The following is a 17,020-nucleotide window of genomic DNA, read 5'->3' as shown; positions in this document are numbered from 1 at the left end:
TGCCTGGCTGGACCCTAGGGCCCGGGTGGTAGATATTGTTCTGGTGGGAATGTGAGCTGGAGCTTTGCTTTGAGTGTATTAAGACACAAAGTCCCTGTGGTTAACAGCAAATTAATCACTGCACTAAGGAGGGACCTTCTCGGGTAGACATGACTTCATGAGCTTGTCATAACGTCTGCCCCTGCTATATTTCACCCTCCAAGATTTTGACTTTCAGAAAAGGAACCGCAGATAGAGTTACCAAGTTATACAGAAATATTTTTCCTGGGCAGAAGATTGCTTTATGGTGAGAGCCAGTTATTTCAGGAGACAAGCAAAGGGCCCTTTATTCTCACGTTCTGTGGGAGGAAAATATTATGCTAGAAGCCTGCCTCTTGGATGGGCTGTTTGAGAAGCTGGGCTGCATTTCTGGAGTTGGGAGTGGGTACCATGAGATGGCACAGGGAGGCCGCAAAGCCCCCAAACATGCACCCAGCTTCTCTTAGCTCTGCCTGAGTGCTTGGAACTGGTTTTGCAGGCAGTAGGAAACCTAAGGTAGAGAGCAGGGAAGGGAGGGCTCAGAGCCAGGCTCTCACCTGGGGAGGTGTGGTAGGGAGAGCTAGAAACTGGGAGCTGGGTGTACCAGTGGGAAGGCCCCAGGATGGAGAGCCAGGAAGTCTGGGTCAGTGCTAGCTCTGCCATTTCCTTCCCTGTGACTCTTCCATTTGTAAATTGAGGACACCAGCAGTACTCACATTGTATCACCCAGGTCAAGCCCTTTCTTGATTACTCCATCCGGTGATGTCCATGGTATTGCTGGAAGGCAGGCAATGGCCCTCCCTTTAGCCCCACTGCTGAGGCGGCTCACTGTGTGGGCTTTGAGTACAGAGGGCCTGTGCAGTGGGATATTTGCAATCTGGGCCATCCCAGCAATTTGTGGGCCTCATGTCTTGAGCTGCAGTTAGTGCTTCAGTGCAGGAAGGGACTGCTCTCACATGGAAATGGTGGTGGGGATGTGTGCGTCCGCTTTGCTGTGCTTGGGAGGATGGGTTTGACCTTTGCAGATCAAGACTCCTTGCTCCCCTCCCCCATACGGAAGAGGGATGTCTGCCAAAAGTTTTGTTTGTGTCTGGAGCAGCCTCGTGCCTGATAAGGATGCGGCCTCCGTGCTCCCTTCTTGTGGCTGACCATAATCCCTTTTAAGTTGGGCGGTTGGGAGGGTTGATTTATTTCCTTCTCCTCCCCACCTCCCTTTCATTATTTAGAATGTGAGGGAGAGTTTATCTTGTTCTCTGGGAGATCTATCATTTTGGCTCTCGAGTGGCATCCAAGTTTACAGAATAGAGTCTGGTGCCCGGAACCTTCTGGTAAATATTTTGGGAAGTTAGATTCTGATGGCATCATGGCCCATGGGGTGGGCAGTGGGTGCTTTTTCATGTCTGTGTGATTGAATCTGGATTTTGCTCCTACAGTGTCTGTGTATAGGCATTGCACTAATGCATTTTTCTGCCCAGAATTCCTGCCTTTTTTCATAGTTCTGGCTCCGAGGAATCTCTGCTGTTCCATCCATGGGGGATCCGCCCATTCCTTCCGCACTTCCTGCAGATATGTCCACTGCCTACCTTATCCAGGGAAACCCGCTTCCCCCTTCCTTCTCAGGCCACCTCCCTGCCCACTCCCCCACCCTGCGGCCTTTGCTGAGGCCACCCTCCTTGTTCCTGAAAGCACTCCCATTGCTTTGCCGACTCCTTTCTTCTCTCTTGGTTTGGCCAAGACAGATTGGTGGGTCCTAGGCAGGATCTAGGTTCTCTCAACTCTCAGTGTTCTTTTCAGTTAAATGGAACAGTAACAAAAGAACCCACATCTAGAGTGAGAATGAGGATTAAAAGACAGTGGTGGTGTTATTGGGTGGGTCCTTTAGAAATGACTCACCAATCAGAAGTATTCTAGGTCCTTCTTGCCTCCCACAAAGAATTGGATAGGATGAGCTAAAAATGGTGCCAAAAGTTTATTTGGAAAGTGAGGGTTGAATGAATATGAAAGAGACTAGTATAGAAATGATGGTGAGAATGCATGAATTTGAGATTGTTAATGTTACAGAATTAGCCAAAGGTGTCATCTTCTGGCTCTTCCATTGGGGCGAAAAGACTCAGGAGTGGCCAGGGTCCATGGCCTTCCACTGGGGCTGGAGGACTGGTACACACATGCCTCCCAGGTAGATGATGGGGTCCTCACCCAGCTTTTGTGTGAGTATGTGAGCAACATGAAGGAGAGGTCTTTTTTTTAATTTTAAAATTTATACTTATTGGTTTATTTATTTATTGGCGGGGAGGGCTTGAGACTGTGTGGAACTAGGATTCCACCAAGCCCAAAGCTACCAGATATACCCAATCTGGTTCACAAATTGAGCAGTCAACTCTCCTCATTCTGGCCACACTGCTGATCCTTCCTGATCGCCTCTCCCTGAAGAAGACAGAACTCCAACCTCAGTGTCTCTAACCCGGTGACCTTAGAACAGGGAATCAAGCAGGTTTGTTTGCTTCTTTGTTTGTGGTACTAGGAATAAAATATAGGACCTTTACACTGAGTTATATCTCCAGCTCTGTTTGTTTGTTTGTTTATTTATTTATTTTTGAGACAGCCTCTCTAAGTCACCCAGGCTGGGTTTGAACTTGTGATCCTCCTAGCTTAGACCTCCAGAGTGCTGGGGAATCAGAGGTGATACTGGAAGGCTGTGTCTGCAGTCCTACAGCCAGGCCCATGTCACTGACTATTCACAAAGCCTTGAGAAGGACCTTTGGTCCAACTGTCGCCTTACCGTGCAGTCACTGGGCAGCCATCCTTCCCCTCCAACGTCCTCATTCTCCCTTTGAAGACAGCCCCAGGGGAGATGCTCAACGCAGCCAGGCCCTGATGGGTGCTCAGTGGCACAGCAGGGACAGAATGCACGAGTGCAGTGAAGGCCACCTTCAGCAGGCCGCACTGTGGGGACCTCCTGTGCCTGCCACTGTGGGGACTGCTGTGGTTGGGGGTGGAGACTGAACTGCTCCAGCCTCCTCTGCCACCCTCAGTATAAAGTTCTTGCAAAAGTGTCACAGCCATCTCACAGCACATCTCCCACTGGTAGCACCGAGGCAGCAGACACTGTGGTCACTTACTCTGTGAACTCTGGAAGAGGAGCCCTTCCCTAGGCTGCCTCCAAAGGCCATGTGTGTTATACAGAACAGAACCAATTGTCCTCCGCATGGCTGGCTTCTTGGGAGCCTGGTACTGAGTACAGCCCTTCCTAGCTTCTCCTGCACCCCATGGCAATCTGTGCTACATGCAATTCCTACTCCCATTTCACAGAGGAGGAAACAGAGGCACAGTAGGGCAAAAGGGGTGGCACAGGGTAGGGTGGGTGGGGGATGTCAGCATCCTCTTTGAGTCCAGCTACTGAGTTTCCAGCATCTCTTTCTAGAGGACCTCATGTGCATCAGGACAACGGAGGACATTAAATAGGTAACCTGGGTTCAGCCCTGGTGACTGGGTCAAAAGTGTCTGACACCTCTGATGGAAACAGGTCAGGCCTGCTTCAGCTGCAGGGTCTGAGAGGGAAGGTGACCGCTCTAAAGAATAACAGGGTGTTGCTACCACTAGGTGGGGACTGTATTATCCAAGTAGGGCCTCTGTGCATATGTACGTGTGTACATAAAATGTGTGTATACCCATAGAAATCTTAAAATTTTACTGGTGTCTTTTCAAGTCATTTTGAAGTAGACATCCTGACTCTCGTTTTACAGAAGATAAAATTGAGGCTTTGAGTGTAACACACCTGCCAGGTCACATGGGTACCCAGTTATGGAACTTGGTGTCAAAGCTGAACTGGGGACCACTTGTATGCATTCTGCCTCTGTGCTGCTCCCTGTGGGACTCAGTTTCACTGAGTTCCTGTTAAATGGATACACTTCCCTTGCCTCACTCACCCTGGTATATAGCACTTGGATCCCGAGAGCTGGGATTGGAAGCTGCTGTGTGTGAGTCGCCCTCCAAACCCAGGGTGATTGTCACGAAGTCACGGCTTGGGTTGAGGTGTCCTGGGAGGGCTTATTTGGTTTGGTTGACCTTTCCAAGGGATGCTGGGCCTCGTTGATGCCCTGGTGGTGCAGACATAGCCACCTTCCTCCAGGGACTAAATTTAGGATTCCTCTGGGCTTGGCTGGGCCTCATCTTGTTTTTGGAAAGTCTCCATGTTGCTCCTCCTGCTGTTGGTGGCTGGAGCCCAGCCCCAGACCGGTGACAGTCCCGCCTGGTCTCACTCGTGCTCACTCTGGCCTGAATTGATCTTGTTGGAGTTAATTAGCAGCTGGCCTTGAGGGCCTGGCCTCTAGCAAGCAGAGGAGCTGTGCTTGGGGTGTTCCAGGAGCCAGGGGGTCCCTGCCCACCTCCCTGCCGTCTAGAGCTAAGGCCCGCTGAGGGAGGCGCTGGGGTTTTCTTTGGCACTTGGTGAGTAAATGGCTCTGTCTCCCTTTTCTTCTGAGCCCTGTAAAAATAAGAAGTTAAAAGACCCTAAAGTTTGAACAGTAAAACCAAATACATGAAACCAAGCTGTTTCCATGTGGGGGCCACGGACTGTGAACACTCAAGTTTGAAACTTCCTCTCCTCGGAATTTCTGGAAGCCTTGGAAACTTTTTCCTTTTCCTTTAAACATCAGAATTGGCTCAGGGCGTTCTTTAAAAGCATAACCCTGGTGCTTCTCACAGCTTGATTTAATACAGCTTGAATACAATAGTAACTTCTGAACCCTGCGTTCTTCAGAGAGAGCTGCAGAGTTGTTTCATGACACCAGTAAGTGGGGGTGCGTATGTGTGTTTCTCCTTTAGCCAAGAAGTATATTCTAAGATTTATTAGATTCTTCCCTGCCCTCCCCCTAGTAACCCAGATTCTAGCCTAAAGCAGAGGAAAGGAAAGCTGCTCAGAGCGAATCCTTTAGCAGGGACCTGGAAGGTAGGAAGAGGGGGCTTCTGAAAGGGGGCAGTTGGTGCTAAATCTTTGGTACCCGAGGCCACCGGATTTGGTGTGTATGTGAGGTTGTCCTCACGTGTTTGCTGTGTAGACCAGACCCAGACCCAGGCCCAGGTCTGGCTGTAAGAACATCAGAAGGAGGATGATTGTATTTTGAGGGAGAAGAAAGGAAAGAAGAGGTGGGTACCTACAAAAGGAATGTGTTCTTACCTCCTGGGAATGGATTTGTTAGCCCAGAGTGCTGGGAGAGGGTGTTGGACGGGTGATGTTGGGACAGTGCTCCCCCAGAAATAACTCAGATTCCTTATCCATGTCAGTCTTTGTGATATGCATTTCTCGCTTCCCAGGGCCCTTTCCTAGAGTCAGGTGGTTAGAGTTTGGCCTTTTGGGAGCTCAGGGACCTGAATGCTCAGAATGGGTTGTGTCCTTTCTCACTTTCTCATCTGTCTCAAGGTGGAGGCTGTAGCTAGTGACAGACCTGCACATATTTTGTAGCTCTCACAGCAAAAAAGAATTTAAATAGTTGTCAGAGTTTTAAAATGGGGATAGTGCACATAAAAATCCAGGTTTGAGAAAACGGGAGCTCTGAAACCTCCGGGGCTGTGTTTTGGTGTGGCCACCATCCATGGTACCATTTTGAGTGGTGGTTGCTCAGGAGTGGGCACAGTCCTGCCAGTTGTGATGTCTCCTGTGGTTCTTTTTTGTGCAGAGAGCTGGCTTAGAGAGCAAAGTATGGGATGTGAGCTCGAGTGTATCCAAGAGACTTCAGCGTTGGCTGGAGGGTGGCTGCATGTTGGCAGGTGATCCCAGCAGAGAGTGATAAAGGTCCTGTTGGTCCCACTGGGCATCATGAGACTGCACTGATGAAAACCTTGAACCCTCACCTTAGGGTGCTACCCTTTCGTATCATTTTTTTATTGCTGATACAGAATACCCAACACCTACAACTTCAAGGAGAGGTTTAATGTTGCTCACAGTTTCGGTCCATTATTGGATACTTTTAAGGCAGAGATGTCATGGGAGAAGGGCATAGTGGGGCAAAACTGTTCAGTTCATAGATGCCAGAAGCAGAGCAAGGAAGATGTGCCAGAGTGGAAAGGGAAAGGGACCCATGTAGACCCCAAGGCCATGCTTCCATGACTCACTTAGAAATGTGCTAGACACACTGAGAAGTGAGCTTCAGAATCCCTGGGGCAGATCCTAGTGCCAACCAAGTTACATGTCTATGTCATGGGAAGGCAAGTCCACCCTTGACTCAGACAAGGGGTTGGTGGAAGGAGCAGGGGTTTGTGTGTAAACATTCAGCTCTCCTCTTACTGGCACTGCAACTGGACAAGTCTCTTCATCTCTTGGTCTTATACCCTTCCCTGTTGGCCAACATAGCAGGAATACCTTCCCGGAGGGGTGTTGGGCAGGCAGGCAGAATATGCTTGGTAAATAACATTTCTTTCCCAAAATGATTTCACAAGTCATCATTGTTATTTTGTTAAATTGCTTTTTGAGGTTTGATTGACATGCAAAGAGCCATACTTATTTAATGTTTGCAGCTCGTGTGGAATAGGTGTAGACCTGTAAGACCATCACCACCATCAAAGTCATAGGCAGATCCATTATCTTCCAAAGTTCCCTCTTGCCTCTTTTCTTGTATTATTACAGTGAATATGTGGGTATGATGAGAATATTTAACATAGACCTATCCTCTTAGAAAATTTTAAGTATATAAAGTATGATCAAAAAACATGCTGTGTTTAAATAAATTTTATTACAGTAAAAGACATTCAAAGTGAAGGGAGTGTTTTGAGGGCAATTAATTGCAGTATGTCTTCTACTGTAATAAATTTTTAAAATTTATGCATTCACTATATTTTTCAACCACTCCTTATATACTGTTACAGCTATAGGCACTAAGCAGTGTGGGTCTTCAGAACATGTTGAACTTGCACACTGAAATTTTGTGCCCTGTGACCATGGGCTCCCCATTTCCTCCTTTTCTAGCCTCTGGCAACTACCATCTCTGCTCCTGGGTTTGACTATTTTAGAGTCTATATCTAAGTGAGGTAGTGCAATATTTATCATTCATGATCCAGGCAGGCAGAGCTATGCAACCACAGCTCTAACAGGTGAGAGAATTCAGATGGGCTGCGTGTAGGAGGTGAGGGCCAGTCTGACTGTGGGTTTTTTCCACACTGCTTTTGCCTTGAACAGCTCATTCAGGTGAGGATTTGTTTCTCTTTCTTCCTAAGCTCAGTTGTTGCACAGCTGAACTTTGGCATTGCACAGATCCAACACCAAGTGTTTTATTTATCACTCATGGGTTGTCCCAAACAGGTGTCTTTGCTGGAAGGTAACTCTTGCCTCATGATTTAGTGGCCCAGGCACCTTCTAGCTGTGGCTTATTTGGTGGGGGAGTGGAAAACTCTTCCCATCGGTTAACATCTGCAGCCACCAGGCACTTGTGCCATTGCTGCTCACATTCCATTGGTGGGAAGTAATCACATGGCCACACCTGAAGCAAGGGGTACTGAGAAATGTCCCAGCGACATCCTACAGTGTAGAAGATGAGCAGGTATCATAAAGGGCAGACACCACCCTGCCAGCGCCCCAGCTTGAATGCTTGCTCCCTTTGCTGTTGCCTCGCATACTTGAGCTTCCTTTTTGCTTGACTTCTGCTGGCTCAGCAGGCTGTATCTAGTTTCACCTTTCAGAAGCTTCTGTGTGTGTGTGTGTGCATGTGCGTATGCATGCACGCACGTCATGTTGGGGACTGAATCTAGGGCCTCACACAATAGATAAACACTCCTCCAATGAGCTGTGTCACCAGATCTTTTATTTTCTTTTGATACTGTGTCCCATTAAATTATCCAGGCTTGCCTCAAACTCAAGATGCTCCTGCCTCAGCCTCCCCAGTAACTGGGATTCAAGTGTGTGCTACCACACCTGGCACCTCTACCTTTCTTACCTCACAGAAAGGCACTGTTGCTGGCAGGATTAGTGCTTTGCTGAGAGACTCACACCAGCTTCTGGTCCGATGCTCTTACTGTGTGCACATCTCATTGCTGTGTCTGTCCATCAGATTTTGCTCCCCATATTCTGAACTTGCCCAAGAGTCTTCCTAAAGCCCGGGAGCCTCCTGGGCAGTAGAACCATCCAGGTGTCTCCTGGTCCCCACTGTGGTGATGCCTCATCTCATTAGAGGCTACCTTTGTGTCTAAGAATGAAGATGTCACCACGACCCCCTGGAGAAGTCACTTTATATTTGTGAGCCTCATCTTTAAAAAAAAAAGAAGAGAGCTAAGATATAACACCGTGGTGGAGGCCTTGCCTAGTGTGCAGGAGGCTGGGGTTCCATTCCTGGCACTGCAAACAAACAGACATTCATACATAGCCCCGGTGCATTTCACAGAGGATGCACATGGATGCATGTGTGGGTGCTTCTGTCCTCTGACAGCTGCTGCATCTGTGCATCCTCAGTGGCTGCAGCCTCTTTCATTGGTCTCTCTAGGTGAGTTTTCTGGCTGTTTTGTTTTCGTTTGTTTCCATTTGAGAATGAATGACATTTCTGAAAGGAACTTTAGGGAATGTAGTCATGATAGCAGGATGGCCCCTTGATAGACTGGCAATTCAGACCTCCCGCTGTGTGCCAGTCTCGTAGCTCACCCCTTTCCACAGGTGTCAGAGCCAAGCCAGGCAGAGGAGGACCCAGTGCTGGGATGGTGCCTGGCAGGAGGAAAGCCTGTGTTTTGGGAGGGCCCGCGGCACACTTGGCATCACAGCAGATTTGTATGGAGAGGGAGGGTACGTTGCGGGAATGCAAGAGACAGCACCCAAGCTCAAGGCTCCAGCCCTACTGTCCAGTTCTCCCAGGGGGTCCCAGGCTGAGACACTTGGGGAACAGTTTTAGTGAGCAGTTGCTCTGTCCTCTTTGTTGGAGATCAAAGTCTTCTGGGTTGAATCATGCCCCCAGGGAGGTTTTATTTGACCTGCTCAGTTTTTGAAAAATTCAAAATACGGGATTTTAGCGGAGTATAGTAGTACGTACCTATAATCCAGCTTCTTGAGAAGCTGAGGTAAGAGGATCACAAGTTCACAGTCAGCATGGGCAATTTAGCAAGACCCTGTTTCAACATAAAAAGGACTGGAGGTATGGCTCAGTGGTAGTACTGCCCCCCACCAAAAAAAGTGAGATTTCTCTTAGAAGTCCAGATTTCAAATTTCTGTTTAAAAAGCTGGTATCCCTGGCCTTAGGGTACCTGGAGCTGTGTGTGGCTGTGCCTGTGGATGGTGCCTGTGGTCCCCAGGCCCCCTGCAATGTCCACCAACCATATTTCTTACTTGTCTGTCTCTTTCTTGCTTTTCTTCATTCCTCTCGCATACATTTTTCTTCCAGGAATGTTTCTTTTTAAGTCTTTCTGTTTTTCTCATTTAAAAATATTGTCAAAGGTGAAGTGGGGGAGAGATACAGAAAGGAGGCCCTTTATGAAAAGGAAAGTGAAAGCATGATTTTCATGGAGATGAAGCTATGTTTCTCTGCCTGCTATGCAGAGGTTAAACTGTGCCCACCTCACTGACTTAAGTCACTTTGCTGCTCTAGGATTAGAGCTTGTGACATTTGCCCTGTGTTGACGGATTGGTTCCCTGACACAATATTTCCCAGTGTATTATCCCAATAGATTTGGGGGTGGAGAGAGATTTTGTGTAAAAATAAAGTTGTAAAACAGTGAGATACAGCAGCCAATTAAAGGTATTTCTTTACTCTAGAACTTCTCAGAGCCTTTGATGCTAATAAACTGCCGATGTTGATGCATGTTACGAATCTCAGATGTGGGTTTTAGTGAAATTCAGTTTCTTCCATTTAGTGAGCAGTCTTCCAAGCTGCTCTGGCCAGGAAACTTAGGAGACAGTGCTCTCACTCTTGGAGTAAGTCTGTTGCATTCATTCTGTGTGTGTATTGCATGTCTTATGTGCACCTGCTGTCAAGCCACACGCATTGAAGACCTCCCAAAGATGCAGGATTTGCCTCTCATAAAGCTTTGTTTTATGCCAACTTTTCACTGAGATTCCAGTCTGCCTTGCCACGTGGGACCCTGCCACTTGCTCAGAAGCAACTTGGTTAGATAGCAAGTACCTGCTATCTCTGGCGGGTTGATGGTTGTGGACACTTTGGGGCACAACCACAGAGCTGGTGGTTCATTTTTCTGGTCCAGGATGATGTTGCACAATTTTGTAACAGCTCTCAGCTGCTGTGAGCCTGTGGGGCAGGAGGAGAAGGACCTAGGGAGGACAAAATTGTGTGTGTGCGTGGCGGGGGTTGTTGTGCACCCTCTTTAACACTATTGGCCTAATTTGCAAAAATTCAAAGGCAGGGAGTATGCAACTGACCACAGGCAGCAAGGGACTTTGTGTCCAGGCCTGGAATGTTGCAGGGATTGGTTCTTAGAGGGCACTGGGAAGATTGCCTGTTGCTCTCTCTAGGCTCTCTGCATACTGGAAGGGGTATTTCTTGCCCAGTAACGCATTTGTCTCTTTGGCCAGCCATAGAAGGCTGTCCTGGACCACATGCCAGCCTTCATCTGCAGAGCTCCCTGGGCTGGTTCTGAGAAGGCCCCAGCATGTTTGCCTATCCAAGGATGTCTCAGCTAATTAGCCCATTAGAGCTGATGGGCCTCAGATTATGATTGGGAGCTGGCTGCTAATTATGCCTTGAATGTGATTTTTAGTGAAGCAATTAAGGGCTCTCCCAGAGCTGTTCTCCCAAGAGCAATCCCTTAGGCCTGTGCCTAGAGCCCTAGCCATAGCAAGTCACTTCTGTCCTGGGAGAGAACCGGCCTCACCCCTAGGACCCGAGGGAGTTTAGACCTTGCAGATTGTATTTTCTAAACTGAGGTCTTTGCAAAGCATGTGGTCCCCTCACATCTTCCAGTCATCCCTGCCTGTGTGCAGGGAGGGGAGGGGATTGTTGGCATTCACTTGTCCTTTCACACATTTGTCCTAGGAAGGGACCTCAGCTGGGATGTGGAGGTGCAAAGGCTGCTGTGTTCATCTTGGTGTGCTTCTCGTGAACTGTCCATGATTCTGGTGAGACTGCACCATTTGCTTACAAGTGCATCTGCTGCAGACCCGTCCTGGCTTGCTGACCAGTAAGGATCAGAGGATTCAGAGGAAATACGTTGCTGCTGTACTTTAGTACTGACTCAGGCATGACTGAGTGGGCCATGGGTAGGGGATCACTGGTGGTGATGGATTAAGTGGCTGCACTTCTTTTTCACTCTCCCATTGAGAGGTGGAGTTTATTCTACTTTGAATCTGGGCAGATGGACCTGCTTCAACCAGTAAGAGACAGCCAAAGGGAAACCTACCAAGGCCTGGCAGCTTCAATTTTTGTGCTGCTAAGACCTTGAGCTGCCATGGGAGAAGTCCAGCTACCTTGCTGTACAAACCATATGTGAGGTAAAATGGAGAGGATGAGGCTCAGAGACAAAACAGAGCAAGAGAGAGCCCAGGAATCCCAACCTTCCAGTTATCCCTGCCAACCTGCCAGGTACCAAGTAGACCAGTGTGGGTGTTCTAACCCTGCTGAACTCCTGATTTGTGGCAGCCCTGGCCTTCATCTGCCTGTAGACACACAAGATTCAGATGTGACCAGCCAAGCTGCCTGGTAGAGCCCATTCGACCCAAAGCACCATAAGAGATAATAAGATGATGATGTGGGATGTTAAAATATGGGAGTGGTCAATCATATAACAGTGAACAAGCAACAGAGAAGTGTGCTTAATATTAGGCTGACATGAAAGAAAGATTCCCTGTTCCCTGGCAATGGTACAGCATTGTCTCAGAAGTCTTTAAGAAAGCAGCACAGGTGCAATAAATGGTCTCACTTAAGGGACACCATGCACAGGCATGACAGAACAAACAGGCCTGTGACTGCAGTGTGGCTATGTCCTTTAAGGCTGTATTCTGCAATTCTAGGATTCAAATCCTGATATAAACACAAGAACTCATTGACCATTCCTCATTTAAACCAAACCCTTTGATTTAAATATGTTGAGAATCCCTGATTTAGAAATCTAAAATCCAGAATGTTCTAAAATTTGAACCTTTCTGAGCACTGAGATGATGCCATAATTGGAAAATTCCATACCTGGCCTCCTGTGAGAGATCACAGTTAAAATACAGGTGCATAAAAAATATTACATAAAATTACTTTCAGGTTATATTTATAAAGTATGTATGTAAAATAAGTGAGTTTTGTGTTGAGACTTTGGTCCCACTCCCAAGACAGTTCACTGATATATTCTAAAATCTAAATAGTTCCAAATCCAACACAGTTTTGACCCCAAGCATTTCAGATAAAAGATGCTCAACCTGTTTACTTGTTAATTCTCAGGAAGTTCTTTTCCTATGTTGGAAGAGAACTGTCAGTATAGTTGATATATTAGTTAGCTGTTACTACGCAACAAACCACCCCAAGACTTAGTAATATCAGACAACCACTAGTCATCCCTTACACATCCGGACTGATTGGAGCAGCATTGTTGATCTGGACTGAACTAATAGGGTTGGCCTGAGCTGATCTAGGCTGACTTGGGTTGTATGGGCTATGCTGTGTTGTAGTGATCTGACTTGATCTGTCTGTGTTGTGCTGAACTGATCCTGGCTGATCTGGGCTGATCTGGGCTGATCTGGGCTTGGTTGGTCTGGGCTGGACTGGGTTGGGTTCCTGCTTCTGAGGATAGTTGACAGCTTGGCTGGTGACCACCTGGTCTAGAATAGACCATTCTAGACAGCTGGCCTGCTCCATTTCAGGTATAGTTCTCACTCTTCCAGCAGACATTTCTCATCACAATGACAATCTCAGAATGGAAGTAGAAGTCTTATAGAACATTTACTGCTGTCCCATTGACCAGAACCAGTTCTGGGGCAAAGCTCAGATTCAGCCTGCGATGTCACCAGGAAAGGCTATGGAATTCAGGATGCATGAACACGTCGGGCACCTGTGTACCCAATCAGCTGCAGTCAAGGTTGAGAGGTCTTTTCCCTGCCCACAGGCCCTGGAGTTGGCAGAGTCCTGTATTTTTTACTTTCAAATGCGTAACTTTTTTTGGACATTATTTGTCCTGAATCTCAGTTTTGTTATCTAAAAATGGATATTTAATAGAATGAGTGTCACAAGGGTTTAACAAAGGGTAAATTTCTTATGTGTGGTGCAGAGTAACTCTTGGTAAATGGTAGTGATTGTTAAAATATCAGTCATCTTCCAAGTCACCCTAGGTCATAGGCACATGGGTCATGGCAGCTACAGGAGCTGTTGGTTCCTTTGCTTTGATCTCCGTGAATAAGCAAGTTTGCTTCCTTAAGGTGGCTCCTGTTGAGCTCACTGTCTCTAAGTGGGAAGAGCAGGGCCTCCCAATGCGCTGGACATGACCCCTCCATACCTGTGTGGCTGAGGGCTCTGGCTGTTGTGTGTACAGAATACCAAATCCCAGGTTCCCAGGCATGGGTCTGGGTACATAGGTCTCAAAATGTGTCCCTTCATGAGATTTCATTCCTATCCTTGGAGAAGGTCCCTGGGGATGGGTGTTTTGATGATGGTGTAGCCAAGGGAACTGGTAGTCATATTTAGATTTTAACCATGTGGTGTCTGCCATCATTCCGGCCCCAAGAGACCAAGAAGGGTCACTATAGTGACCCAGTGGAATGGGCCAGAGATGCTGGCAGTGCTGGGTCTAGCTGCTGACGAGTCTTAGTGGGAGCAGGAGAAGGTACCCCAACAGCTGGATTTCCTCAGCCTCATGAAGACATCCCTACTGGCCAAGGAATTCTGGCCTGACTCAGAGATGAGGCCGTTTTGGAAGCACATCCCGGGCCCTGGAAGCGTGGAGCGCCCTGGGCGGCAGGCCCGACTGGAGACTTGGGGCTGGAATGCTGGGAATGGAAAGCTGGCCTGACTTCTGAGGCCTGAGGAGCCGGCGCTGTGCAGCACTTGTGGCCTCCAAGGTCCAGCTGCCTAGCGTTTGCCTAGGCAGGGCCCCAGCCTGTGCTGCCCCCTCAGTCCTCAGTGTCACCCCGAGTCTGTACCTCAGCCCTGGCGAGGATGCTGGGATCTGTGCCAATTTTTTTCTTCTAATTAGAATTTGGAAATAGTAGTGAAAATGATAGCAGAAGGAACAATGGTAGTAACAGCTGCGATTGAGCTAGATTCCCCGTGTCACAGGCACTTCCTGTGAGTCGTTTTTTTGAGCCTTCACTCTATTTAACAAACCTGCATTGTGAGCTGGCCCTCCAGTGAGACAAGCATGTTTTTATTCACTTCTGCTGTTTCCATCATGACCAAGCACAGTGATTGTGTTGGGCTAGGCTCTGCACAGGGCATGTGTCATGGGAGGCATTTCATTAGGTGAGGAACTGAAGCCTGGAGGGGTTTGAGTCCATGGAGCTGGGCCTGAGCTCTGGCGTTGGACTCTGCCCTGGGCCCTGCTGCCTCCCTGCCAGGCCTGTGTCTCTGCAAGAATTCCTTGCTCCTTGACAGTATAAAAGACAAGGTTCCCACTTGTCATCTTGTTCTGTGAGCAGACTGAACTGTGCACTTCCTTGAAGGTGCCGGCAGTGGGATCTGGCTAGACAAAGGGCATGAGGAGCCCAGGCCCTCTGAGAGCAGTTGGACCACAGGCATGTCTTATTTGGGGGATGAGGGGTGGCTCCCCATCTGTCCCAGAGTGGGGTCATTTAGCTCAGCCTGTTTCCAAGGCCCATCTGCTCCCAATATCAGAGATCCAGGACAAGTGCCCTCTTGGGCTGGAGGGTTAAGAATAGGCCCATTGTCCATTCAGACTTGTTGGGCCACAGAGGCTTCTGAGGGCTGTTGCAGTCCCCAGCCTGTTCTTGGAGGGGAAGGAGGCTCTCCCAATGGGTATAGAAACCATTTCCCTGGGCTTGGGATTAGATAAAAAAGTCTAACACCCTCCCCCTCCACACTGACTTCTTCGTAAAATATGAATGCTTTGAATACCTCTCGTGACAAGGAGCTCATGCTGAATGTGGCCTGTTCCTTGTTAGATAATTCCGACTCCCAGAAGATCCACCATTGGTCCTGCTCTGCCTTCAAAAAGCACCCAGAATTGGACGTCTCCCTCGCTGGGAGGTCATTCTTTTTCCCTGTGGGAAGGCAGGAGGCTGGCTTTTTCCATCCTTCCTCTCAGGTTAGCTAGGGTCCTCAACTGCCCCAAGTGTTCCCACGCCCTTGCCACTATGCTAACCAATTCTGTCACCCTGAAGCTATGTGCCCTGAGTAAGTTCCTTAGCCTTTCTGAGTCTTTATTTCTTTGTAAAATGGGGATAGCCATATTCCTCACTCAGACTTCTTGTGAATATCAAATGCGTTAATACTTGCACATATTAAAATAAGGGTTGGTGTATGCTAATTACATCAGTGTCAGCTCTGTTTACATAATTACCTTCTGGTCATCCCTAGACCAGGGCTTCTTGAGCTTGAATGTGCATGTGAATTATGTTGGGATCCTGTAAAAAAATGCAGATTCTAATTTAGTATATCAGATGGGACCTGAGACTATATTTCTGACCATTTCCAAAACTATGTTAAGACTCCCAGCCCACATATATTGACCTGTACTTCGAATACCAAGGCTAGTATTTTGGTGTCTTTTCTTTAGCGATGAATTTTCATTTTTAGCTGCAGCCTATCTTATTCTAGGAGTAGTAGAATCCTCACTTTTCATGATATAGATGTAATGCTTTTGTTAATACAGCCATGCATTGTGCTATGTAGGGGGAATAGTTATCTAGGATGTTAAGGTAATATTTATCCTTTGGATTCTGTGTCTCTACCAGTCACATATGGGAAAGTTGTATACGGTTTGTATTTACCTTGATGTATCTACAAGAACACAAGCGTCTGTGGGGAGAGATACTTTTCCTCTGGATGTCTCTCTGCTCCTGCACGTGGTGTGTGTTGTGTGACTAAGTGTATTGCAGACCAGCATACGGAATCCCAGAGGGTTCTGCAAAGCAGCTTTCCTCAAAGCGGGACCGGCTGCTGGTGCTGTACAGTGTGAGCTGAGAAGGTGTGGGTGGTGGGCCAAAACCCCTGGTGTCCAGTGGACATTGTACATGGAAGGAAAACCAGTACTGTTCTGTGTTTGATCATTCACCTTACATATCTTAGAGAAGGACCCATGTTCCTTAAAGACGTGGGTGCTAATTGTAATTTAAGTTCCCGGAAACCCTGGAAACTTAGAACAACATAGCAGATACCTTAACACCAAGTACCACCGTCGCTCTCAGCGTGTCAGGTTGGATACCTACAGTTAAACATGGCCTGGAGCTGTGGAGTCGCAGCCACGGTGCTTGCCTGCTGTGTCCTTGTCTCTACTGCCCACTGGGTTGTTCTGCACAGTGGTCAGAGCACAGCACTGCACCCACATGGCTGGGATTGGAATCTGAGGCTGCCACTTCTAAGCACCAAGTTTCTTAACTGCTCTTTGCCTCTGTCCCCCATCTGTGGAACAAGGAAAGTAGTGCTGTCTCCTATATGGTCACTGCTGGCTGGATGAGTTCACCAGCACTGAGCGTGCAGGATGGCGTCTTGCCCTCGTCGGTGTGGCAGACAGTTTTGCCTTCTTCTGTTGGCTGTGTTCTCAATGTGCCTAAGAACACCTGGTGTCATCTGAGGCCCCGGATCACAGGCCTTGGGTGGTGACGTGCAGAGTCTTGATGAACCTTGGACCTGGCTGCTTCTGCCCGCTGACTCTTAACTCCAGGCGCTGCTCTCAGATGCAGCTTCTCCCACTCCTTTTGTTGATGTTGTTTTTTACAGAGCTAGCATCAAATCCATGGGAGCTTGGATGCTAGATCCAGTCTCCCATTTAATTTTGTGATATGTCCTAGATGTGTGTAATGATAATGTTCATCTTAGGGAATTGTGCCCGTACATGTTGTGTCTTGTTTCTTATTTTCCCCCCTTTTCCTCTCCTCCATTTAACCCCTCTTCTCCTTATTTACAAAAGTTTGTTTTTATTTTTT

General features: G+C 47.9%; 1 protein-coding gene across 2 annotated transcripts in view; it reads left to right on the top strand.

Moving 5' to 3' along the window:
* Positions 1–17,020, top strand: part of Nkd1 (NKD inhibitor of WNT signaling pathway 1) — an 88,540-nt gene that overhangs the window by 18,462 nt on the left and 53,058 nt on the right. Inside the window, exon 2 of one of the 2 annotated variants that reach the window (XM_063247140.1) lies at positions 10,977–11,121. The exons of the other annotated variant lie outside the window; for it this stretch is intronic. The gene's annotated coding sequence lies outside the window, so the exon portion shown is untranslated. The remainder of the gene's footprint in view (positions 1–10,976; positions 11,122–17,020) is intronic. 2 annotated transcript variants of the gene reach the window in all.

The sequence above is a fragment of the Cavia porcellus genome, unplaced genomic scaffold, assembly GCF_034190915.1.
Source record: "Cavia porcellus strain 051 isolate PalLab524CR breed Dunkin Hartley unplaced genomic scaffold, mCavPor4.1 scaffold_4, whole genome shotgun sequence".
In the NCBI taxonomy this organism is placed as follows: Eukaryota; Metazoa; Chordata; class Mammalia; order Rodentia; family Caviidae; genus Cavia; species Cavia porcellus.
The sequence above is the reverse complement of the archived record's forward strand: the minus strand, read 5'-3'. Positions and strand labels throughout refer to the sequence as shown.